The sequence below is a fragment of the Sorex araneus genome, chromosome 6 (genome assembly GCF_027595985.1).
Source record: "Sorex araneus isolate mSorAra2 chromosome 6, mSorAra2.pri, whole genome shotgun sequence".
Lineage (NCBI taxonomy): Eukaryota > Metazoa > Chordata > Mammalia > Eulipotyphla > Soricidae > Sorex > Sorex araneus.
The window spans coordinates 57098239-57124509 of record NC_073307.1 but is presented as its reverse complement, the minus strand read 5'-3'; the positions used below and the strand labels follow the sequence as shown (position 1 = coordinate 57124509).

Here is a 26271-nt window from a genome sequence, read left to right as displayed (position 1 = left end):
ACAGGATCACTTGAATAGATAAGAAAAAGCATTTGACAAATATATTTAACCATAAGCATAATTAACAATCACAATTGTTGGTATATTTAACATGATAAAATGCTATCTTTTGTTAATAACTCAGTCCTGAGAAAAGAACAAAGTTGGAGGCATCACACTAATTTCAAACTGTTACAAAGCTAAACTAATGAAACAGTATGGCACTGATATGTACACAGGCCAGCGAAACATAAACTATGTATATATATGTATGTATATATATATAAACATATAGTGAAAAGGGAAACAAAAATTCAATAAGAATAGAGATGTCTCTTCAATATGTAGTTTGGAAAATTGGATAATCACATGCAATTCGAAGAAAGTCAATACCTACTTTTTTTATACTACTCCAAAAATTAGTTCAAAATTGATGAAGGGCTTAAACATAGGACCTGAAGCCAAAAATTCCTAGAAGAAAACATCGGGAGAAAAACTCCAGTGATTTATTTTGGAGACACTAAAAAGCACAAAAGCACAAAAACTGAAGCAAAAATCAACCAATGTGATTACACTCTATTTAACACTTGAGAACAGAAAAAGAAACAAGTGGATTGGAAATTCAGTCAGCAGAACTGGAAAAATATAGTTGTAAAACACCGATCTGACAAGATGTTATGGTCCCCAAGTAAATAGGGGACTCATAAAACTCCACAGCCACCAGCCAAATAATCCAAGTAAACTGTCAGTGAAGAGCCTGCATGTTTCTACAGAGAATGCAGGAAGCAAATGAAAAGATGTTCGCCATTGCTAATCACCTGGGAAATGCAAATCAAGTAAGATAATCACCTACACCTGCTAAAATGACTATTACAAAAATATGAAAGATAAGGAATGCTGGCTAGGAGGAGGAGAAAAAAGAACCCTGAGATGGAAAAACAAAAGAATAGCATCATCTTTCCAAAGAAAATTAAATCGGTATCTCAAAGACATACTCACATCATTCACTGCAGCATGTTTCAATAGCCAAGGCTTAGAAACAAGGGGTTCAAGCTCTTACCTTGCATGCAGCTGACTGTATTTTCACTGAGCACTGCCAGGAGTCACTCCCAACCACAGAGCCAGGAATAGTCCATAACACCACTGGGTGTGGTACAAGCCCCACTATAAGAACATATATGGAAACAACTTAAGGGTCTCCATAGATGGACGAATGGATAAACGTAGTACATACCTATATATCTATAGGCACCTATGTTTATAAAATAAGTGATGGATCAAAGAGCCTGCCATCTGAACTGATATGAATGGTTCTTGTGGGCATTATGCTAAGTGAAATGTCAGTGGAAGGCAACGTACTATATGATGTCACAGGTGGAATAAAATCATTCAAACTCACAAAAATGACAGATTTATGTTTACCAGGAAGGGGTTAAGGGAAGGTGGATAAAAAAAATACTGGTCAAAATACACAAACTTTTAGTTATAAGATGAATGACTTCTGGGAGTGGGGGTCTAAAGCAGAACAAATAGATAATATATTTGTTATATAATTAAAAGTACCTATCAGTACACATCTTTCTGGTTTCACCATAACCATCACCACAACAAAATGGTAATTATGTGTAATGTGGGATGGTGGTTGTATTATGGCAAGAATTGCAACATAGTCATTGTACACCACGACATGTCATTTAGATCTCAATAAAATGGAAAAAAACATAATTGTTGATTCAGGGCGTCTGTGCATGGTCCCCACCTCAAGCCTCATTCGTGTACATTGTGAACCACACATTCCTCTTGGCCATGTAACCAATATTTATACATGTGCGGAAAAAAAAGAGACATAGAAGACAGATCCTTCCCTGGAGGGGTACTATGCATATAGCCCACCACTCAAGGATTTTCACCTGGAGTGAACTGGATTCAGCAAGTGGTAAGAGCCACTCTTTGTATCTCTGACTTTTCAGAAGCTCTGAGAGTTATGCCCTTGCCCTTTGGCATCTGGTCTCCTTCAGAGAAATTCCTTTGCACAAGGGGAGAGAAATTAACTATTGGAGCCTCCCCTATTAAAATCTCTGGCCGAGTCTCTGGCTATTGATTGATGGTCAATCAACACAGATGATTGACCACCATTTTTATGGCAGCTTTGAGTACTCAGACAGATGAGTGTGGTCTGATTTTAAACATTTTTTTTCCTTTCCATAGTATGTCTGGGTCTATGCTGCCTTGGGCCTGAGAGGCTTCATTTCTCTTCAGTGTGACATGAAGACTACATTAACAATGCTTCCCTTCCCAGCTGCAGGACAGCGTCTGGCACATGGAAACACCCTGCACCAGTGTTAGTTGTCTAGAACAGATTCACATGGATTTATTAATATCCTGGAAAGAGCTGTGATACCAGCAGATGGAATGTGATGTGCCTGACAGAATATAGTGTATGGCAATGCAGATGGCGTGCAATTTGCCATGAGAAGTCCATCAATATTTCTAGCTTAGTGGCAAGAAAGTTCATGAATGAAAAACTTATCACAGATCTGTTTCAGAGGTCATGAGTATGCTGTATAGTCTGGTATCGATTCTTAATAATAAATCACAATCAAATAAGTAATGATCAAAATGACTCAGAAGAACTTATGCCATCTGTTTGTTTCTATTGAAAATAGAAAATGTTAAAAGGCCATTTAAAAAAATTTTAGACAAGATTAGACATTGCCCCTCGAGGAAAGCCCAGAGACATTCTCCCAAGGTGGGTGGGGCATAAGCAAGCATCAGAGATGCCATCTTGCTTCTCACATATACATACATAAGAGAGTTCTTATGTTCTGTGTGTTTGATACGGGACCAGGTCCAGTTATGGGTAGGCAGAGGGAGAGAGAGCATAACAGGGATTCTTCTCTCTGAGACCTCCTCTCTCTCCCCCTTGGACAAGAGTCATCAGCATCCCCTCTGAAGAATCTTCAAGGGGGCATACAGATCCTGGAGAAGACTGGTTAGCTGACCACACCATAGGGAGCAGACCACCAGCCTCCACTGTTCCCAACTGACCCTACAGGGAGAGTTTCAGGACAGAATTCCCCTCTGTATTGCCCATGATCAATCATTTCTTCTTCTTCTTCTTCTTTTTCTTTTTCTTCTTCTTCTTCTTTTTTTTTTGCTGCTTAAGTCACACCCTGCGATGCACAGAGATTACTCTGGCTCTTCACTCAGGAATTACCCCTTGACTGTGTTCGGGGGACCATATGGGATGCTGGGATTTGAACCAGTTGGCCGAGTGCAAGGCAAATGCCCCACCCACTGTGCTATTGCTCCAGCCCTGACCATACATTTCTTTTAACCTATTTTGCCAACTAACACCCTATAGTCCCCAGGCCTGATCTGAGAATAAGATGGTTTGATAGGGGGAGGGAGCCCTTCGTCCCCTCAGGCTGCTAGACCTTGAATAAACTCATTTTTCTTACATCAAGTCTTGTTTCTTGAGTAACTGCCTTTCATGTGGCAAGGCATTCTACAGGATCTATTGTTCCTATTTTCATAAATGTGGGATGCATTGCTTGGGATGGTGTATAATGTGTGTGAACTGTAGTGTCATGCTAGCAAAATTTCTATTTATCAAAAGATTTACTTAAGCCAAAAATCAAATGTCTGCAATTTGTAATGCAAATATATTTCCTGGGTCAGATCAATAGCTTTGCATAGTTGCGTTGTGAGGAATAACTGACAAATAGCTTGTAACAAAAAGGCTCATGCAAAATCCTATAGGAATTGTGTTTGCCTCAATATTTGGGGGTGAGTGATGAGATAAACATTTGGCGAGAAATTATTGTTCATTTGGCATTTATACCAAAGCTGCAAGTTTAGCTGGAAATGTACCTATTTCAGGGCACTGAAAATTTGGGTCCTTGATTTATGATCTCTGTTCCCAAAAAGCTCTGAACCAGCATTTACCAAAGCTGGGGGGTAGGTGGGTGGGGTCTTGATGTCCACATACTCTTTGTGCATTTATTCGGCAATGTAATATAAATTTGTTTCACCTTCAACAGTAAAAGAGCACATTTTGGCCTTTAGAGCTCTACCAGACATACAAGTGTGCCCCAAGCAAAGAAGGGCACAGAGCAGCTACGAGTTGGGACTGGCACTGTAATTCCTACATCAATTGGATAAACTGATTGACTATTTGATTTATTTTGAGTTTTGGGCCACAAATGGTAGTGCTCAGGGCTACTGTGCTGGTTCTGTGCTAAAGGACCACATTGGTGGGGTTTGGGAGACCAAATGACCACCGGAGAGAAAACACTTCCAGATGATAGTGTTAATATTTCTGTATATCCTACTATGTGACTACAGCAACAATGGCAGATGTGATCAAAATCCAATTTTTTTGGGGGGGGGCAGAGAGATAGTACAGAAGGTAGAGCACTTAACTTAGCTCCTGCATCAAGCTCTGTTCCATCATCTTGTCTTGTCACCAATAAAGGGAATATTTTGATATTCCATATACCTTACCAAAAAAAAGAAGGTAGGGCACTTGGCTTGCATGTACTGCATGTAGTCAACTAAAATTGATCCATGGAACCACAGATGGTCTCAAGAGCACTGCTGGGATTGGTCCCTGGGCACAGAGCCAAAAGTAAGCCTTAAGTATAGCCAGGAGAGGCCCCTAAATCAACAACCAACCCACCAAATACCAGCTTTCCAAAACTCAGAAAATTAACAGAAGCCTGGCAACAGCTTCTGGGGGCTGATTAAGACCAAAACTGGACTGTGATTATGTAACAGTCATTTCTCCCCACATATTTGGGGGCTTCACAACCCCAAATCTTCTGACCACTCTCAAACCAGGCATCTCAAAAGCTGTAGGAAGAGCTCCATTAAGCCCAGAGTCTTCCAATTACTCTCACCCTTCGACTACTTCACTATGTAACTTATCCTTTGTGTCAATCAAATGAATCATTGTCCCCTAGAAGGCCCTGTTTTGGAACCAGATGGATGATAAAATCATCTCCTGTGACTTTCAGTTGCAATGAATAAAAGATCTTGAGGTGTGAAGAGCATTTTAAATTGTTGGGGTGGAGCCAATTAAAATGTGTTCTTGAGAAGGGGGCAAGAAGGTCACCAAACCTGGAGAAAGATGAACAGAGGGAAGTAGAAGATGCATTCAGAAATGCAGGGATGTGGACAGTGCCAGCTGGAAAGGAAGAGGGCATGGACTCTTCTAGATATTACAGTTTGTAAACACCTTCAAATTTTCTTCTATAGGGCTGTTGTTAAACTCTTTCCATGCGAAATGGGAAACTTAAACACTGCGTTGTTTACAGCTGCCTTGTATGTTACAGGAGCAATAGGAAACTAATATGTTAGAACCTCATGTCTTTAGGCAGGGCTGAGGCTGAGTGTACTGAGGGCACAGCTGAGATGCCTCCATTCCCAGAAGGCTTCATGAGCACCAATGTGGATATCAGCAACCCACTAGTACAGAGGAAGTGGGGACAATGGGGAAGCAAATGTATCATCTTAGAGCAAATGTTGAGAATCACACACTAGTGATAGAAATACTCATTTAAAGTGTATTTGCCTTGAGGATCAAGAAAGAAAGAAGGAGCACGTTTTTGGAAACTGGAGGAAAAAGTTAACTGTGGAAGTTTTATAAGAGTTACATAGTGGGGGAAAATATGGCTCAGAGTTGGGTTCTATAGTTACGTGGCTCTCCAAACTCACATACACTACCCTTGCGTACTTGGCTAGACAAGATTTCTGAGCAAAGTGTTGAAGTGCAACCTGCCTTCTTCTGCCTGTGGTAGAATGTGATGGAAAGAGAGAATTGTGGAGATAAACTGTTAAGCAAAAACGAACCAGGATGTCAGAATGGGAGATTTTCTCGGTCTCTCCAGACTGTGAAATTTGCTAAAGTTAGAAAAAACACTGTTAAGTCAGTGTGTTCTTGAAGACAAAGTCAAGAGTATGGTCAGGTTATCTTGAGTTTTCATTTAAAGAATGTCTTTGAAGGACCAGATAGGGATAACGCAGGACTGAAGGTGCTTGCTGCCTTGATTGTCGCTGACCCCAGTTCAGTCCCTGGCACAGAGCTGAGGGAGCCCTTGAACACAGTTGGGTCCCGTACTCTCCTCCCTTTAAAAAAAAAAAAAGGAGAACAGCATTATTGTTCACAATGCAAAAATGTGCTGAATGAAAGTGTGAAACAAAGTGTGAAGGGGTGAGGGAAGCAGACCCGGGTGAAGAGATCTGTGCCCAAACATTGTATGCCTTAAATCCAGTCATGAGTAACTTTGTAATTGCATGAGTGCCTAAAGAAAATAATAAAAATTTAAAAATATACAAAGAGAGCAACTTTGAAGACATTTGGTATTTGGTTATTTGGATTCACTCAGTCTTCTCAGCAAACTAGAGTTCTACCTTTAGACAGCAATGCAAATCTACCCAAAGACCTGGCCTAAAAGAGGCACAAGGGGATTTTGCTTGAGTAATTTTCTTCTAATTAAATAGGGCTATATAAAATAAATAATCAGACAAGTAACTTTGGTTTGTGGGCTTGGAATGCTTTGATAATTTGTATATAATAAATAGCACCAAAATAGGATTAAGAAATGGGTCATTGTAGAATGAAGTTCAGGTATACTTGTGAAATCAGGCCAGTATTAATATGAAATAAATCACTTTAAGAGAAGCTATCTGACAAGAAAAAAATCTATGGATATATAAAGAGATATCTACAGAAATCCTTCCAAACATACATCCTCAAAGCTCATGTGGAATATTCTCTAGAATTAGCCACAGACGAGGTCATAAAGTAAGTCTCAATAAATTTACAATCACTGAATCCAACCAACATAAGTTCTACAATGACAGCTGGAGTTAATGAAGTAAACAAAAAACAGGAGCAAATCTGAGATTTGCCTCCATGTGGCAATTAAACAATATATATTCAGCTTCAGTGATCGAGCTAGTGTGGACACGTTACCAAGACAGACACAGAAACCAAGGAAGCTGACTTGAGGGTTCAGAGACAAACTGTCTCGTTTATGGAAAGTGAACTTTTCACTAAGATGCCAAAAACAATTCTTTGGATAAGAAGAGTACATTTATTTTCAACAAAATGGTGCTGGATAACTAGAGTTCCTTCCTCTCTTCATACAAAATTTCAACTCAAAGCAGAAGCACACTGATATTTCTGTATTAAAATGAAAAAAACATTCTAGGAAAAAACTTTTAATTTAAACTATAATGACCCCCATGAGGAAATAGTTTCTTAGGTTTAAGAGCATAAGCAACAAAATTTTAGAGACTAAGTTCGATTTTTGAAAAATCCAAAATTTTTTTGAAGAATACTATTAAATAAATAAAGCATCAGGCTACAAGAAAATATTGCATACCATGTATGTTGAAAAACTTGCCTCCAGATAATTTAGCGCTAAAATGACAACCCAACAGAAATGAGCAGAAGATTAAAGTGGACATTCAATAGCCAATAAACACTGAAAAAAATTTTACAACATTACCAATGGGAAAAATGGAAACCAAATCACCATTAACTATTACTTCACACCTTGAAGAAGATCATAAAAAGAGACAAACAGCTCCAAAGTGTCAGTGATACTATGAAGAAATTGGAACAAAATGATTGCAAAAAGGCAAGAGAAAAAAATGGCCATTCCTTAAAATGTAAATATAGAGCTTGTATGATCTGGCAATTCTGCTAGCTGTATGCTGTGCAAAATTGAAAAAAAATTTGTTATAACTTGCAGATTAAATTCCATGGCAGAATTATTCAGAACAGCCCCAAAGTGAGAACAATCCAAGTGTCTATCAACCAAAAAATGGATCGTTCCAGGAATGATGTGTACAGACAAATGAATATTATCCAATATGCTGCAACACGATAAACCATAAACATACTATTATAACTGAAAGAGGTCACACAAAAGGTCAGGGGTCTTATGCTTCAAAGCATCAGGCACAGCTAAATAAAGTGGTTACCAAGATAAATGGAAAGTGACAATGTGTTCCAAGATTATGCTGGAATTGATGAAAATATGCCAGTATTAGACAGTAGCAACAATTGCTCAAATTGATGCATAGGCTTAAAAATGCCGAGTTGTGTAGCTGATGAAGATGGAATTTGTACTTCACGGACCACTGTATTCCATTAACCTTGCTAGTGCAAGATCCTCCCTCAGCACTGCCCATCTGGGTTTCACTGATCTGTCCACATGGCCAGAGTCAGACCCATGCATGGTTGTTGGAGTCTCTCCTCCCTTCCTTTTCTTTTTCAGTACTATGATGTATCCAAAGGTTGAGCTTCCTCTCTGTGCTCAGGTTTGTGAAAATGCTCATCCATTCAAAGATTTCTCTTTTCTAGATTTCCTTTTCAAACTCAATGGGGGAGGTGCAGTCTGGTAGAGTTTATGGAGCCTCATGGTGCCAGGGTTCAGTAGGGGCTTTCTACATGAGAAACCTGCCCTCCCTCCAGCCCTGAGACCTCTCTCCCTGGCAGATCTGTCGTAGATCAAAAACCTCTCACTGGATATTACCTACCATTGTGACAAAACAAAACTGTAGCCATAAAAACATTATTTTGGTGGGGAAGACTTCACAAAGCTTGACCTTACAGGTTGAGATCTATTTCCCCTCACATAATTGTTGGAAACTTTTGAGAGATTAACAAAATGTCAGCCTGTCACTATTTTAACGTTAGGAAATTCACCTGTGAACTGACACAAACTCACAGAAAAATTAACAAAAGCTAACCAAATCTTATTTCTGCAGTTTCAGGTTCATTGGTTCTTCATTGCTTACTGGTCAAAATACCTAAAGTCTATCACTTCTTCTAAGAGTTAATGAGAAGTCAAAAGTAGAAGATTCTACTGTTGTACTGAAAACATGTTGTTTCACTCCTGTTTTGTGAGTTCACAAGTGGGTTCTCAATGCGTCTCGTGGCCAAGAACCACCTCCCAATCCTCCCTGGACCTCCCCAACTGAGGAACAAAGAGAAGGGGGACCACAGACAGATGGTGAAAATGGCCCATTTAATGCAGAGCTGCTAGCATACTTGTAGAACATCTGAGGGGGTTCAAGGTATAGTACTGCACATAGGTGTGACTGGTCATTTACAGAGGTAAAGCATTTTGGTGGAGACAATTCTCTTGGGGGCATTAACTCAAGGAGACACTCTGTCTCCCAGGGACATCTATATTGCTTTTCTTTTCCCCTTTTATTGTACATATTGAACAATTAAGTTTACTTCTTATTAATTCTTGCAGTTATTTGGATAAACACAGTAAAAGATATAGGTTCCCAAACTTTTCTGGGCTCCCAGATCAAGCAAGACCTTTACTGTAAGTCCCAGACTAAGTTCTCAGCTGGTTTAGCTTGTCCTTCCCCATGGGGGTCCTGTCTCTTAAGTCATAATGGCTTGCATCAAGATCATGCTTTTATGCTTTCGAGACTGTCCCATTTCGATGCTGGGATAGCTTTGCACTCACCATGGGTCCATCCAAGTCCCACAGCGGGACCTCCCTTTTGGGGTGTTAGGAACTATGGCAACCAAGCCCGATGGATGCTCAGGAGTAGATATATTTCAGAGTAAATTAACTCCCAAATATTAGAAGCAGAGCATTAATGATCTTTCTGTGTTTAAGCAAAGAGCATTGCTCCATAGAAAATAAGAGCAGGGAAACAGGAAAGCAATTAATTCACTACAAAGACCAGAGTTACCAGAAGGTTTTGACTTGGTAACTAACACAAAAGAAAGATTAAAGATAAACCCAAGGGATTAGGAGTGCTTGTAAGAGTATATGCTTCTCTGGGAGGAGGAAAAGTATCAATATTCAACGATGAGTCCAAAGTTAAACACATACGCAAATAAGTAAGATACAACCACATAAATATAAGAATTCACATTTCTCCAAATTCAAATTTCTACAAATTTTAGTTGTGAAATTTATTCAAATCCCCTTAAATAACAAGAAAGAACCAACAGACTGACAGTTACACAGTGACTCATGTTCAAGTCCCTTCCCTGGCTTGGGAGATAATACAGGGAATCAGTTGCTACTGATGCAGGGGTGATCCTTGAGCCAGAGCCAGGAATAAACCCTGACCATAGCTGGTGCACCCCTTCACCCACAAAAAAGCAGTTTCTTCACTGCTTTTATCCATATGCCTCAGTTTATCTTTCTCAAAATCATCCTAGACAGGGACACACTATATCCAGGGTGAAAATAAGAGTTGGAAATATATCCCCAAAGTATGAATTCTATAGCAGTAATTTTAGTCACACCTTCCAGCTAGACTTCCATACTTCTTAGCAGCCACAGTCAAGAGGACATCTCATGCCCTGTCACCAACTTTCTTCAGAAGGCATGCTCGCCATTCTCAGCCGTGCTCCCCACGCTCAGCCAGGCTCCGCATTGTTAGACTCACAATTTAAGGGTCTGTTTGCACATGTCTTTTAAACTTCAGAGTTGACTGTAACAAGCTACTCAAGAGAGATGTATCTTGATCTATGAATATTTAGGCATATATTTACATATAAAAATTAGGGAAGGAGGGAAACAAATGCAAATGAGTAGCATATAATTTATCTTCCATTACATTCAGAAAAAGTTAAATTTAAGCAACTGCTGAGTCACTTTGCTTGATTCCAATTCGTTCATGCAAGGACTTGTGTGTTTAGAACAAATAATTCAATGAGATCTGGACAGAGAGCTTGAATCTAAATCTTGTAAATAACATATGTTAAATACTAGGCCCATCTCTTAGCATAAACGTAACCATAACTGCACTGAAAATAGTGTGAACATTTTTTGTACTTCCTCTGTATTTGGCTTTTAATATGCTGTTATTTTTGTTTCCTTGTTTAAGTCAGGCATCATCCATGAAGAAGATAGTATAACTGTTTTTCCTTTACAAATAGAGAAATAGGATTCCAACGGTGAGACATCTAGCTCAAGTGGAAAAGACAGATATTGAACACTGAGAGAAAATTTTTGGGTTACAGTGTTGTAGATAACATTGGTTTGTCCTTTCTACCTTGTCTCAGTGGGCATACGTTTATTGGTTTACTCCCATCACAGTGCTCCCATTCTTCTGTGTTTATTTGTAATTTCTTTCTTTGTGCTCTGTTGACTTGTAAATATTGCTTTTCTCTTTTCCTTAAGTCCTTTGCATAGTTAATTTAGAGCAATGTCCTTTTTGCATGGGCACAAGAAGACAGTTAATGCTATGCTTTAGTAACTTGGGAGTTAATTGACTCGAAGTGATATTTATCTCCTGGACATCTATTCTCTCGACTTAAGCCTCAGTTGCCCTTACTTCCTAGCACCCCAAAAGCAGGATCCCGAGAATGGACTGGATGGACCCAGGGCAAGCGGTGAGCTATATGCTACCCTGGCATAGAAATGGGCCTGGCCAAAGTGCCATAATACTTAACTATAAGTTAAGAGCATAGTCATGGACAAATTCTGTCACGATCCAAAACCTAATAACTAGATTCAGACCCTGCTAGGGTTAGAAAAGATTAATCTGACCTGAGTGCTGTAGTGTGAGTCTGTGGCAAGATGTTCCCAGGAGAATCACCCTACAAGCCTCAACATAGCTCTTACTGTGTGCATACAAAATAACTAATATTAAGAAGTAGAATCAAGATGTTAATTAAGTTATTGGACTAAGGAGAAGAGGAACACCCCTAGGTGGTGTTTCCACCTTTGAGCCTGTTGGGCAGTCAGGAAGGGCTTTCTTATGTTGATTTTGGGACTGGGTGTAGCATCTGCCCAGAGTGCTGGGGAGTAGGAGAGAGGAGAGAGAGATGAGAGAGTTGGTGAGAGATGAGAGAGAGAACAGGGCAGCAAGACGGAGTGTGGAGAAACTAGCAAGGGGGACAGAGGGAGAAGAGTGTAGAAGAAGAATACAGGAGCAGGCACGTGGAGAGAGAGAGCCCAGGCTGCAAGATGGAGCATGGAGAGATGAGTGGGAGAGTAGGAGACAGGAATGAGGAGCATCACGAGACTATAGTGGGGGCTTAGAGAGAGTCAAACAGCATGTGGGGAGAATAGAACAAATGGCAACTGATAAACCAACCAGCTTGGCCCTTGTTTCCTACTTCGTCTGCCCCATGGCACAGGCCCCACTGGCTGGGGGAGTGACCCGAGCCCACCCCACCTGGAGATTAAACACTGTATGACATAGCCCATTATGAATCAGGTTAGAGAACCATCTGCAAGATGGATTGGAAAATGCATTTATGCAAAGACCAGGTAAAAGTGTATAGATAGAAATATTTAGATGTGGATAAATTCCGAGGAGGCGTTTAAAATTATGGTGTATTAAATATTAAAAGATTAAAACCCACTCGTTATGCAAGAGCCTGATAAAATGGCATTACTGTCTAACAGCACCCTCCACTCTACATAGAAGAACACATTTTAGTATCCCATAGTTGGATCATTGCCCAGAACGAAAGTGGCGAAATAATACAATTTGATTTCCTCTGCCAGTGGAGCTTAACCATCAGGTTGTCATTCAGAGTTTTTCTAGAACATGAAGCTACCAAAGGCTTGATGTGACGGGCCTGGTTCTAGGTGGCCCAGGAAAAAATCTATGCAGATAGCAGTATCTGAACCAGGCAAGCCATGCCCAGAGAAGCAACGGGCACTCTTGCTGAGTTTATCCAGACCTGCTGAGCTATGTCCTGAAAGAAGAGGGAAGGAAAGTCTGAGTTGTACTAAGCAGTGCTCAAGACTGACCAGAAGACCCAGTTGTAGTCCAGCAGACTGTCTTGGCCTCCAAACTCCCGGAGGGGACTTCTTTCAAGGATTGGAATGGCTCGTGTTCTGCTGACTACGAATTATAGGGATGAATCCAGGTAATCATGGAAGAGTTGAGAGTTAAAAGACATGCTTCGTGTTTCTTCTCCCAACCCTCAGCTTCCTGACCAGCAGACGTCTTGTAAAGAGATGTTTTGGCAGTTGGGGCTGGAGTGATAGCACAACGGATAGGGCATTTGCCTTGCACGCGGCTGACCCGGGTTCAATTCCCAACATTTCATATGGTCCCCTGAGCACCGCCAGGAGTAATTCCTGAGTGCAGAGCCAGAAGTAACCCCTGTGCATCACCAGGTGTGACCCAAAAAGAAAAAAAAGAGATGTCTTGGCAGACTCAACAATAAATCTATCAGAAAAGAGCACAGAATGATATGCCATAGCCATGCCTCTAGACCCCGCACCAGGCTGCTTCATTTGGGGCACCCCAGAGCGGGGCAGGTAAGGCCCTTCCCCCTCCCCGCCCCAAAGGAGCCAGCCCCACCAGCCCCAAACCTCCAGAATTCAACTGTCGCCACGCTCACAGCTGCTCTCTACAAACTCAGACAGACCTCACTCATGAGTGAATCTATTCCTGGACATCTCATACTTTACACCACTAATATTCCAAGAGTAATGTACCACATTTTATGGGGTTTAAAGTAGCAGGCAACCAACCAATCTTAGAGGGAAATATATTTTTACAGATACACAAACACACACACAAGGCTCAACCTTTAACAACATGTTATTAATCTCTAATAGAAAGGCTTAATGGCTCCTGAGTGAAATACAACAATCTTCACACATTTTCCTTTAAGAAACCTTTTTTGGATCATTTTTAGAGGGTTATTCATAACAAACAGTACAAAATAAATTACTTTGGTTCTGCTTTGGGGGCAAGGGTTGGGATTTAGGATGGAAACATTTGAAATATGGTGGTGGGAAGGTGTAATGGTGGTGTGATTGGTGTTCGAATATTAAATGTAATTAAATATTGTGAACTACTTTATAAACATAAAATTTTTTAAAAAGATGTCAACCCAGACCATCTTGGGCCATAGCTCCTGCCTCTAATTCTTCTCATAAATGCTAAAGATTTTACTCAAAGAGAAAGACCCCCTCCCTTGGGGGCCTGGGGGAGCTCAGAGTGTGGAGTACTGATCCCTGGCACCATATGGTCCTCCCCCTGCAGCCTCACCAGGAGTGCCCCCTCACAGGAGCATGATTAGTCCCTGAGCACCACCAGGGCTGTCTCACTGTCGTCCCATTGTTCCCACTGTTCATCAATTTGCTCCAGCAGGCACCAGTAACGGCTCCATTGTGAGACTTATTGTTACTGTTTTTTTGCATATCAAATACGCCATGGGTAGCTTGCCAGGCTCTGCCAAGAGGGTAGGATACTCTTGGTAGCTCACTGGGCTCTCCAAGAAGGACAGAGTAATTGATTCATGTGCAAGGTAAATGTCCTATCCGCTGTGCTATCGCTCCAGCCCAAACCCAAACCCCAACCTAAACATTTAAACGTTTTGAGGTGTTTTTATTATTATTATTATTATTATTATTATTATTATTACTCATGTTTTGGGTCATACTGTTGGTGTTCAGGGCTTACTTTCCATTTTACACTCAGGGATAACTCCCAGGAGGCTCAGGGAACCTTATGGGATGCTAGGAATTGACCTAGGTCAGCATGTGTAAGGCAAGCACCTTGCCTACTATACTATCTCTGGTTCCTTCAGTCTTCTACATCTTCTTCTTTTTTTTTTAAGTAAGCAAATTTGGCCAGCTGTGTTGTATAAATTGAAGTTGCACAGGATGTTACTTTGGTATTATATATTGTCATATGATTGAGCAATATGTATTATATACTTATGGTACAATGTCATCATTGATAACTCTTTATACTATTCACTAGATCTCCATGGCATATTTATGACTCATTACAAATCTGTACCATTAAATACCATGAATCTTACTCCCCATCCTCTGGTAACCACCATTTTACTGTTTCCTGTTTCAGAAATATTCAGATTTGAACTCTCTATCACCTATAAGGGATCCCAGGGAGTGCTTGTCTTTCTCTGCCTGATAGTATTTTTTCCTCTGAGTTTTAAAATTCAGTATTCAAATTGCTGCAAACTCTGCCTGCAGTAATGGGTGATTACTTTATAATCTCTAGTACTGCTACAGACACTGTGAGAACATACTTATCACAGGTACACCGACTTTTTCACTGTGAGGGCGACTCGACTCAGCTGGGTAGGTGCTCTGCTTGTTTGTTTGGTAAACCAACATTTCAAACACTGCATACAAAAAACTGAGAACAGGGTTTTATTTAGTTCACAAAAAGACCCCTTCCATGTCTACAATTTTTCATCTTAATCATAAGACGACAATTCAACCCAAGAATATAAGAAGACAGGATCCTGAGGGCCTGGGGGAGCTCAGAGGAGCACTGATCCCTGGCACTGAATGGTCCTCCTCCTTCACCTTCACCGAGTGGCCCCTTACACTGAGCATGGGGTCACCAGGCACTACCAGGGCTGACTTAAACCCAAACAGTTTAAAGGACATGTCCTTTTTAAGGATCTTTACACTACCTCAGGAACACATGTAAGGCAGCTTCGATGACAATCAATAGATTTCAGACTTTATAAAATGACAAAGTATAGGCTTTCCAAGACCACAGCTCACTCTGACACCATCTGAAAGTTGGGGAATTCCCAAGACCTCCACTTATGGCGTCAACTGAGACCATTCAAACTAAGGACTATGGCACTGTTGTCCTGTTGTTCATTGATTTGCTCGAGTAGGTACCAGTAACATTTCCATTGCGAGACTTGTTGTTATTGTTTTTGGCATATCAAATACACCACAGGTAGCTATCCAGGCTCTGCCAGGCAGGTGGGATACTCTCGGTAGCTTGCCGGGCTCTCCAAGAGGGATGTAGGAATCGAAACCAGGTCGGCCACATGCAAGGCAAATGCCCTATATGTTGTGCTATCGCTCCTGCCCAACTAAGGACATTGACAGTGAATTCAAGGGTCCCTGAGACCACCCCAACAAATGACATCAATGAAAAATTCAAGGCTCCCCAATACCACCCTAATGACATCAACTGTGAATTCAGGGTTTTCTAAGACTATCCTCACTAATGACATCAACTGTGAATTTAGGGGTTCCAAAGATCCCCTCTAATGACATTACAAATTCAGAGATCCCCAAGACCACCCTAGCCAATGGCATCAACTATGAATTCAAGGATCCCTGAGACAGCCCTCAAGTACCGAAGTCACTAGGACTCTATGAGTCTGGCATGCCACTGCCGGTGGCAGCAGAAAGATCCCCACATACCAACTCAAGTGAGTGAGGGGCTCACTGGCAGGGCAGACATTCAGCAAGCCCGGAGCTACCCTGCCTGGCACAGACATACATATGGCATGGGCTTTTCTCACAATGAGAGGTGGCACTAGGCAGGGAGTCAGTCCAAGGAGGGAATCTCCAGAGCTTTCGCCAGGGCTCTGCCACAATGACCTGGACGCATGCCAGTGCGACTGACCACAGTTTCCAGTCACCCCAGTGACCCACACTCCCCACATATAAATCATAGATGCACAGACCATAAACCCAAGCGGCCTAGGGACTACTTGGATCAAGAAGAACATGCAAGGGCTTGGGTTTATAGCCTAGGACTTATGGGCAAAGACTTGCCCTTCTTGGCAGGAGGACTCTTCTGCATCGTTGTTTTTGCTACTGGACATTTGCTGAGTGTATTTCATGTCAAGTTTTAGGCTGAGCATTTAGCATGCTTCAACTTGCTTAACACATAAAACTCCACCTGCGAGTGACTCCTAATAACCCCATTTTATAGGGATGGATCTTGCTCAGAATCTCAGAGTTAATAAGAAAGAGTCCAGATCTAATGTACTTGTTCTTTAAATGCAGAGGCATGCAAAGGGGCTCCTCCACTTGTGTACAGAGAACAGAAGAAGGGGGAGTAGTTCCAACCCTGCCAACTCACCCACTTCTTGGACCAAACACTTCTACTTTTGAGTGCCCACATTTTCTACCATGCTGTGTCTTCCCCATAGGACTTCTCTGACTTTTTCATCCTAAAAAAAACCAGCCTTTCCATTCAACCTTAGCAATGGAACCAAAAGGCTGCCAAGAAGAAAACTCTAGAGAGAAAAAAGCATTCGGAGAAAGAATGTGTGAGATAGAGAATCTTCCAGAATACATTTACAATTATAAGAGAGCTCCACTGCGAAGAGAATCATGGGGTGTTCCTTCTTTTCTGGAAGGGAAACTTCAAGGCAGAAAACCAAGTATGAGATTCCTGGTGGCCTTGGCTCCCATACCTCCATGTTTCAGGGAGTGAGAAAACAGATTTTCTTCAAGAATTAAAAAGGAAAAGCCCAAACACTTACAATGTGTGACCACTTTTCAACACGTCCAGGAATCCTGGCTTTTGACGTTTCCCCTGTTCATTTGGTCCTTGAGTTTCCAACTGATTTGTCAGAAAAGTGACTGGACTGGGTCCGAATTCAAACAGCAGAGATTGAAAGCCCTCTTCCTTCGAATGGGTGGATGAGACAAGATAAACATCATTCCTGTTTGGAAGCTGCATTTCCCCTGAGTAAACAAAAACAGACTCAGCCTGGGTAGGGGTGGTGCTGGTGGGGGGAGCTGAGCTGCTGGCACGCTTCTGTGTTGGCAGGGGCTCCTGAAAATCTCACACCTTCCCTCTGTCTGTCCCAGCAGACAATAAAACGCCAGACACTCAGCTCCGCCGCCCTGTGAGGCCCTGGAGAGCTGCTACGAGCAGCTCCATTTTCTTGGTCTTCACTCTGCATTTCTCACATGCCGGCAAAGTCCTGGGCTCTTTCTGAGACCGGGAAATTTACGATTTCCCAAGACTCTCATAAATTCTTCCTCAAACCTTGGGCTCACAGGAGATTAAGAGATATGGAGCAATACTTGGGCATATAATCAACCATAACCTCAAGGTCTCAAGTAAACAGACAATCCCCAATAGCCTAAATGGAAATGCAAGATGTTGATCTTAGCACAAAAATGGCCTTATACAAATAACACCTCTCTGGGAATCTTCTGATACTTTGATAAGAAACATCATTACATCCCCCCACCCCCAACCCCCAATATGAGCCATCCTTAGTCCTATACTAAGTTCCTCCCTGGCTAGGGATTTTCTTAGACTTCTCAATAAACTTTTCTGTCTTTCCAGCTCTGAGTCTGAGTATGTCTTTTTCAGGAATGAAACTTTTGAAGGCCCTGGGCGTCATGGCCGGCTCTGAGACTGCCGTGACTTCTGCATCCCTCACAGCTCTGGGCTGGCAGGGGTGCTGAGGAGGAGAGCCCTGTCTAACCACCTTTTCCTTTTCTTTTTCTTTTTTAATTGAATCATCATGAGCTACAGTTACAAAGCTTTCATGTTTGAGTTTCAGTCATATAATAATCAAACACACATCTCTTCATCAGTGTACATTTTCCACCACCAATGTCCCTAGAATCCTTCCCATCCACCCCGTCCCACTCCTCTCCCTCCTCTATGGTAGACAATTTCCTTCTTTTTCTCTCTCTAATTTTTGGCATTATGATTTGCAATACGGATAATGAGAGGCCATCATGTTTTGTCCTTTGTCTATTTTGAGCACACATCTTCCATCCCGAGCGATTGATCCCTTCAACCGTCATTGACTTAATGATCCCTTCTCTATCCCAGCTGCCTTCTCCCCAAGCTCATAAGGCAGGCTTCCAACTATGGAGCAATATTCCTGGCCCTTGGGTGTTAGTCTCATATTATGATATTTTATATTCCACAAATGAGTGCAGTCCTTCTATGTCAGTCCCTCTTTTTCTGACTCATTTCACTTAGCGTGATACTCTTCATGTCCATCACTTATAAGCAAATGCCATGACTTCATCTTTCCTAACAGCTGCATAGTATTCTATTTATGTAGATGTACCAAAGTTTCTTTAACCAGTTGTTTGCTCTTGGGCACTCCAATTGTTTCCAGATTCCGGCTATTGTGAACAATGCAACCAACCACCTCTTTCTTCATGTTACTCAGGATCAGACTCAAGGGGAGAGAAGAACTGAGAGAGCTTGAGGGCAACAAGGGGCAGAAGAGAAAGTAAAGCATGAGGAAGCAGAGAGAAAAAGTCAATAAGCAGTGATAGGAGGGTGCACTGCTGAGAAGTTAGGGTGCAGGCTTGAGGACCCAGGCTCCAGGGAGAAGGCACTCAGAGGTGGGGTGGGGTGTGGCGAGGGCACTCTGCACAGAGCTGAGCCTGAGGACACCGAGAGTCCTCAAACTGGGTGGATGGGACCAGGTCTCCTTTCCAGGGCCAAGACGGTGCTGGTGGACACCGAATGCCACCATGGGGAGAGGGACTGTGGGATGGAGCTGTGGCATCTGCACTAAGGACAGAGGGTATGTGAGGGATGGTCCTGCTGCAGAGGCCTGCATCATCAGGACCCACATCATCAGGAAGCCACTCCCGAGGGGCACCCCCCCTCCCAGATCTACCCCTGCCAGCATGATGTCCAGGCTGAACCCTTCGAGTCCACAGAGGCCGTGAAGCTATGCCGAGATGGGAGCATGTGTGTTCTCAGGCTCTGGAGCCGTTTTCTTCTATGGTGAAAAAGGGGGAAACTGAGGTCCAGGTGGTTTCCAAGACAAAATTAGCCCTGGCATAGTTTGCTCATGGATGTCTCTTCTCCCTCATTCCCTCACAGCCCGGAGACTCTCCAGGACCTGCTGTGACACAGGCCACCCCTGGGCCAGATTGGCTCTGCTTCTGGATCTGATCCAAGGAGAAGCCACTTGCATGCACAGGTGTCCCAGGCCTGGCTGTGAGTCCGGAGGAGGTCCCCGCTGCCCGAGGGCCAGGAACTCCTTATCATCGTGTAAGTACAAGTGTCCAGACATGCCCCAAGGCCTGAAACCAGCTGGATGCGAGCTTGTTCTCTCGTGTGAGGCTGGCTGCCGGGAGCCGGCAGCTTCCAGCCCCAGCTGACCCTCACTGCATTGGAGCAAACATCCCCTGCTTTACAGGCTACTGTGGCTTCTTGCTGGGGCCAGCTGAGGGCTCAGAGAATCCACAACTTCCAAGTGCTCCCTGCAAGTCCCCCACCCCACCCCCAACACTGCCCCTGCCTGTGCTGGGAGTTAGCCACCTCCTTGGAAGAAAAGCAAGTTGCTTCTGCTGACAAGCTGGATCCTCATCTGCAGAAGGCGCTGAGCTTCCCCCATAGGGCCATGGGCCTTGTCTGTTTGCTCAGGACTCATTCCTATGCTCTGATGTCCAGCGGCCAGCATACCCTCTGCCATACACCTATGAGACTGCTCTAGGGGCACCCTCTTTGCATGCCAGAGCCCAGAGGGCAGAGGAAGGATTTCAACTCTAGTGGCCCAGGGTCCCAGCTGCTTGGCCTGGCTGTCCTCCTGGGACCGGCATTTGCAGCTGTAGGTGATAGTTCGTCAGAGGGTAGAAAGGGAGGGCCTGGGCAAGAGAGGTGGGCCGCCGCGTGAGGAAGGTGTCTTCACTGTTCGATTTGCTTATCAACAATGAGACCTCAGCTCACAGCCCCAGTCCTGAAACCGGGTCCTCTTCTGAACCTACAGGGCCTTTTTCTCCAACTGAAAGATGTCCCCTAGCATGCAGGGTGGCTGTCTGCAGAGAGACCACACATTGTGCCAGAAGGCATCAGGTGATGTCAAGAAACATCGAGAGAAGTATTGCCATTTTGATAATGTTAATCCTCCCAACCCATGAGCAGGGGATGTGTCTCAATTTCCCAGTGTCCTCTTTTATTTCTTGAAGTAATTAATGTTTTGTAGTTTTCTTTTTTTCTTTTTTTTTTTTTTTGCGTTTTGGGTCACACCCAGCAATGCTCAGGGGTTACTCCTGGCTTTGCACTCAGGAATTACTCCTGGCAGTGCTTGGGGGACCATATGGGATGCCGGGGATCGAACCCGGGTCGGCCGCGTGCAAGGCAAACGCCCTACCCGCTGTGCTATCGCTCCGGCCCCTTTGTAGTTTTCTTTGTATAGATCCTTAACTCTTTAGTTAAGATGATTCCAAGGTATTTGATTTTCTGAGGCACTATTATGAATGGGATTTTTTTTTTTTAAATCTTTCTTCTCTTTCACTATTTCTATATAGAAAAGCCATGAACTTTTGGGTATTGATTTTGTAACCTGCCACTTAACTATACATATTGTTTCTAGGAGCTTTTTTATAGAGTCTTTAGGATTTTCTTAGTATCATGTCATCTTCAAATGGTGATACCTTGACTTCTTCCTTTCTTATCTGGATGCCCTTGTTATCTCCCCAAAGCATTATACAGATTCAGTGTGGTCCCTATCAGAATATCCATGAAATTTTTCAAAGAAATAGACAAAACACTCCTGAAATTCAGATGGAACAATAAAACCTCACGAATAGCTAAAAGCAATCCTTGAGAAAGAGATGGGTGGCATCGCCTTTCACAACTTCAAACTTCAAACAAAGCAGTACTAATTGGAATAGAAACAGACCTGCAGACCAATGGAATAGAGTTGAATATTCTGACACAGACTCTCAAGTATATAATCACTTAATCTTTGATAAAGGAGCAAGAAATGTGAAGTGAGCAAGGAAAGATTTTTCAACAAGTGGTGCTGGGAAAACTGGGTAGTTACATGCCAAAAAGAAAAAAAAGAGCTCTGACCTCTGCTAACACCAAGCACAAAAGTCAGATAAAAATGGATTAAAGATCCCAATATTAGAGCTCTATCCATAAGGTACATGGAGGAAAATATAGGCAGAACCCTCCATGACATTGAACCTAAAAGCATCTTTAAGGATTAAACATCACTGACTAAGCAAGTGGAAACAAAGAAGAACAAATGGGACTATATTAAACTAAGAAGCTTCCGCACCTCAAAAGAAACAGTGACCAAAATACAGAGAGAGTCCATGCAATTATTTTCCCAATTATTTACCATGGAATTATTTAGTCCATGGGAAAAATTATTTACCCAATACTGATCAGATAAAGGATTAATATCCTGGATGTACAAGAAAAACACTCCAACCTAATCAAATAATGGGGAGAAGAAATGAACAGAAACTTCCTCAAAAAAGAAATACAAATGGTCAAAAGGTACATGAAAAATGCTCTACATTTCTAATTATTAATGAGATGCAAATCAAAACAACAATGACATATCATTTTACACCACAGAAACTGGCACACATCAAAAAAAAAAAAACAAGAACAACTAGGGCTGGCACAGATGTGGGGAGAAAAGGACCATCATTCATTGTTGGTGGGAATTCTGACTGGTCCAATCTTTTTTTTTTTTTCAGATCACGACACGAGTTTATTACAAGCAGATTCCCTTTCCACACACTCAAAGCAAAACATGACATAAACAGCAATAAAGGAAAAAAGCATCGAGGGACTTGAAACCCAGGATGGTCTACACAGTCTAGATGAGGGCGACACTGACCCAAACCAGGTCAGAGCTGTCACCCCAGTTTACGGCCTCTGATGGAGCACGTGGTACTGTGCTATCTCCGTGAACTTTTGGAGCATGTAGAACTTCACTATCTAATGTACTTCTCCAAGAACTTTTGGACCACGTGGGGCTGTGCTATTCAATGTACTTCTCCATGAATCTTTTGTGGAGCTCGGAGCGCGATGTGTCATTGACAAACCTTTTGTCTTTCTTCTGGTCATCCACGCCCTTTGCACAGTTCTTGAAGACCACATCATCGTCCCACCTTCTTTTAACCTTAAAGTTGGCCTGAGGCTGGGATGGGCCAGTGAGATTGAGGAGCGGGTTGCCACTGAGAATATTTTCCACCCGAATCCTTTCTTCGTCAGCCTCCTGTTCTTGCTCCTCAGCTCTTTCCTTCTTGATCTCCAGCTCTGCAAGGGGAGCTGCTGTGTCATCACCACCACTCTCCTCTTCAAAATCGTCATCTTCATCTTCCTCACCTGCGAGCGGGTATCGGGAGTCTGATCTGCCGGGGCTTCTCTGACAGGATGAGGAGGGCGTGGCTCCCGGGTCGGACGGCTGTTTCCTCCCTGGCAGCAGCCGCTCTCTCTCCCCCAGCTCCCTCGGGAAGTCGCGGTCCGAACCTCTGCAGGGGCATCCCGGGTGGTCTGTCTCTACTGGATCCTGGTATGAGAAGGAGGGTCTCTACTCGAGTACTGCTTCGAAAGCTGGCCCGGAGCCCCTTCTCCTGTCCCTCCCCACCTCTCGCAGGCTCAAACGTCGGCCTTGCCGCTTGGTCATCTTTCAGGCCCCGCCGCCGCCCGCCTCGCCCACTGCCGCGCCCACGGGCGCGCCGCCACTGCCGCTGCTGCTCGCCGCCGCCGCGAAGCCACCCGCGAAGCCACCCGCAAAGCCACGCGGTCGCCCGCCTGCCTCACGCGGCTGCCATGGCGCCTGCCCAGCTCCCGGCGGGCCCCTCGCGCCTCGTCCAATCTTTTTAGGAAAAAATACGAACATTCCTCAAAAAACTAGAAATTGAGCTTCCATCTGACTCAGCAGTACCACTTCTGGGAATATATCCTGGGATGCAAAAAAGTACAGTAGTAATGACATCTGCACTTGTATATTCATTTCAGCATAGTTCACAATAACCAGAATCTGGAAACAACCTGTGTACCTGAGAAAGATGACTGACTAAAGAAACTCTGGTACATCTACACAATGGAATACTATGCAGTTGTTAGAAAAGATGAAGTCAAGAAATTTGCTTATAAGTGGATAGACATGGAGATAGTGAAATGAGTCAGAAAGAAAAGGACAGATATAGAATGACTGCACTCATTTGTGGAATATAAAATAATATAAGACTAACACCTAAGGAGAGTCAAGATAAGGGCTAGGAGGATTGCTCCACAGTTGGGAGCCTGACTTATGTACTGAGGGAGAAGGTAGTTGGAATGCAGAAGGGATAACTAAGTCAATGATGGTTGGAGGCATCGTTCAGGATGGGAGATGTGTGCTGAAAGTAGATAATGAAAGGACCAAACATGATGGCCTCTCAGTATCTGTATACCAAACCATAATGCCCCAAAGTAGAGAGAGAGAGTAAGAAGGAAGGTACTTGCCAGAGAGGAAGGGGTGGTATTGGGTGGGGGTGGTGGGAGGGATACAGGGAACATTGGTGGTAGAAAATGTGCACCAGTGGAAGGATGGGTGTTCGATTATTGTATGATATGACTGAACTCAATCATGAAAGCTTTGTAACTGTATCTCAAAATGATTCAAGATGGTGAGAGAGGGTGAGAAAGGGCAAGATAGAGGGAAGGCGCGAGAGAGGGAAGGTGAGAGAGAGAGAGAGAGAGAGAGAGAGAGAGAGAGAGAGAGAGAGAGAGAGAGAGAGAGGGAGGGAGAAGAGAGAGACTCACAACCCAGAAGCTGAGGTACTTCTCTTTCATCCTGTAGACCAAGGCTAAAACCCTCAGCACTGAATACGGTCCCCTAAGCATCTCCAGGGGTCACCCTTGAATGCAGCACCAGGAAAAGGCTCTGAGCAACTCTGGGTGTGACCCTGCCCCCCTTCACCAAATAGAAAGGAACCTCCAAAGATGGAGACATTGAGGGGACTTTGGGAGACCCCCGGACAAAGTGACATCAACTTAACCTAAGGGTAAATGCCATATATACAAGAGACCTGGGCCGAGTCCCTGGCCCTGAAGAAAGAATAATAATAATACATTTCCGTGTGTATCCTGCAGGTTGCTGGTAGGTGAAAATGTGATTCAGAGCAGTTACTCACAATATCTGAACTCCAGATCCAGCCCCAAGCTAACCACCTTCTCTTTACACTCAATAAGAAGAAGGAGTTCAAGCACTAATATCTCTAAGGGAAATCACCTTGAAAATTCGGCTCATGCAAATTAAATTCCCCCAAACACATCAGAGACTAAGCATGGTAGAGGTCTAAATTAACTTAGTCCTTCTAAACAAAAGCATCTGTTAACTGAAAAATTATCACTGTCATCACTGTCATCCTGTTGTTCATCGATTTACTTGAGCGGGTGCCAGTAACGTCTCCATTTGTCCCAGCCCTGAGGTTTTAGCAGCCTCTCCTTCCTTGTCTTTCCCAGTGATTGAAGGCTTTTTTCAGGGTCAGGGGAATGAGACCTGTTATTGTTACTGTGTTTGGCATATCGAATATGCCCCGGGGAGCTTGCCAGGCTCTGCCGCGTGGCGGGATACTCTTGGTAGCTTGCCGGGCTCTCCAAGAGACATATATATTTTTTTCCCTCTAGGATGATGTGTCACGCGGCCCTGTACATTCCAGGAATATGTTCACTAATGTGTGAGGCTGAAAAACATGTGTGGGAAGAAAAAGAGGAATAAGGAAAATTTACCATCTCCTTTCTTTTTTCTACACCTGAGGAAAACTGTAAAGATGAAAATAGGTTGATGTTTAGTTAGGGATAAATGCAAACTACAGTACTGGATAAAGACATCTTTTTGTCTATAAGCATCACCATCTTCAATCCTTTACTTTGGAATTTGCCATATTAAAATCCATTGCACCGCCAAGATGTAATCCTGGGGGCCGCACGCATGTGCGGCCTCTCCGCAGCTGTACAAGCGTGAATCCAGACCCAGCAAAACCTCTTTCGGTGTGAGCAACTCCTCGCAGAATGTCTCCAGCCTGAGAACTAAGCCTCGGCCCCGTGCCCGCCCGGGAGGGGAAAGGTATTTCTCTCTCTCGCCTCTTTCTCTCCGGGGATGAAGGGCGCGGTGGCCACCATATTAAGACGACCACAGATTGGGTTTTCAAGCCTGCAATTATCTAATATCTGGAAGAAATCTCCCTGGACTTCTTCTTAAAGTACAGAAATTCAAAACCGCGCGGCCGCTACTGTGGCCGCGCGACCTTATTTGTCTTCACAGTAGGTCTGAATCTAGTGGGGTACTCCTAACAACAATAGTGAGGTTTGTGTTGAAATATTGAATGTAACCAAAGTAAACGGAATGTAAAATGAAACTTATCAGTTACAAGGTAGGGGGTGGGGGGGCGGGATGGGAGATGTACTGTGTGGGTTTTTTTTTTTTTTTTTTTTGGTGGTGGTATATGGGCACTGGTGAAGGGATGGTTGTTTCAGCATTGTATAACTGAGACCTAAGCCCGAAAGCATTGTAATCTTCCACACGGTGATTTAATAAAATAAAATAAAATTAAATTTAAAAAAAATCCATTGCAACTCACACTGATCTGAATACAGTTGGTCAAAGAAAAGCCCTATAAACATGGAAGCATACACTGCACTTTTCTACTCAAATGTGAAGTAAGCCCTGACAAGAACTGGAAATGAGGATATTCTTGTGCTATGCCAAGGTGAACTCTTTTTTCTAATGTCATTATACATGTTCAATTTGTTTTCTTTTTGAAAGAATAATATGCTTTCCCCACAAACTCTGAATTT

The 26271-nt window shown here is 43.1% G+C and overlaps 1 protein-coding gene and 1 pseudogene across 2 annotated transcripts in view; both read right to left on the bottom strand.

Annotated features, from left to right (window-relative positions):
* Positions 1-26271, bottom strand: part of GABRG3 (gamma-aminobutyric acid type A receptor subunit gamma3) — a 434279-nt gene that overhangs the window by 90833 nt on the left and 317175 nt on the right. The gene's annotated exons all lie outside the window — the stretch shown is intronic.
* Positions 22178-24264, bottom strand: LOC105943319 (spliceosome-associated protein CWC15 homolog; annotated as a pseudogene).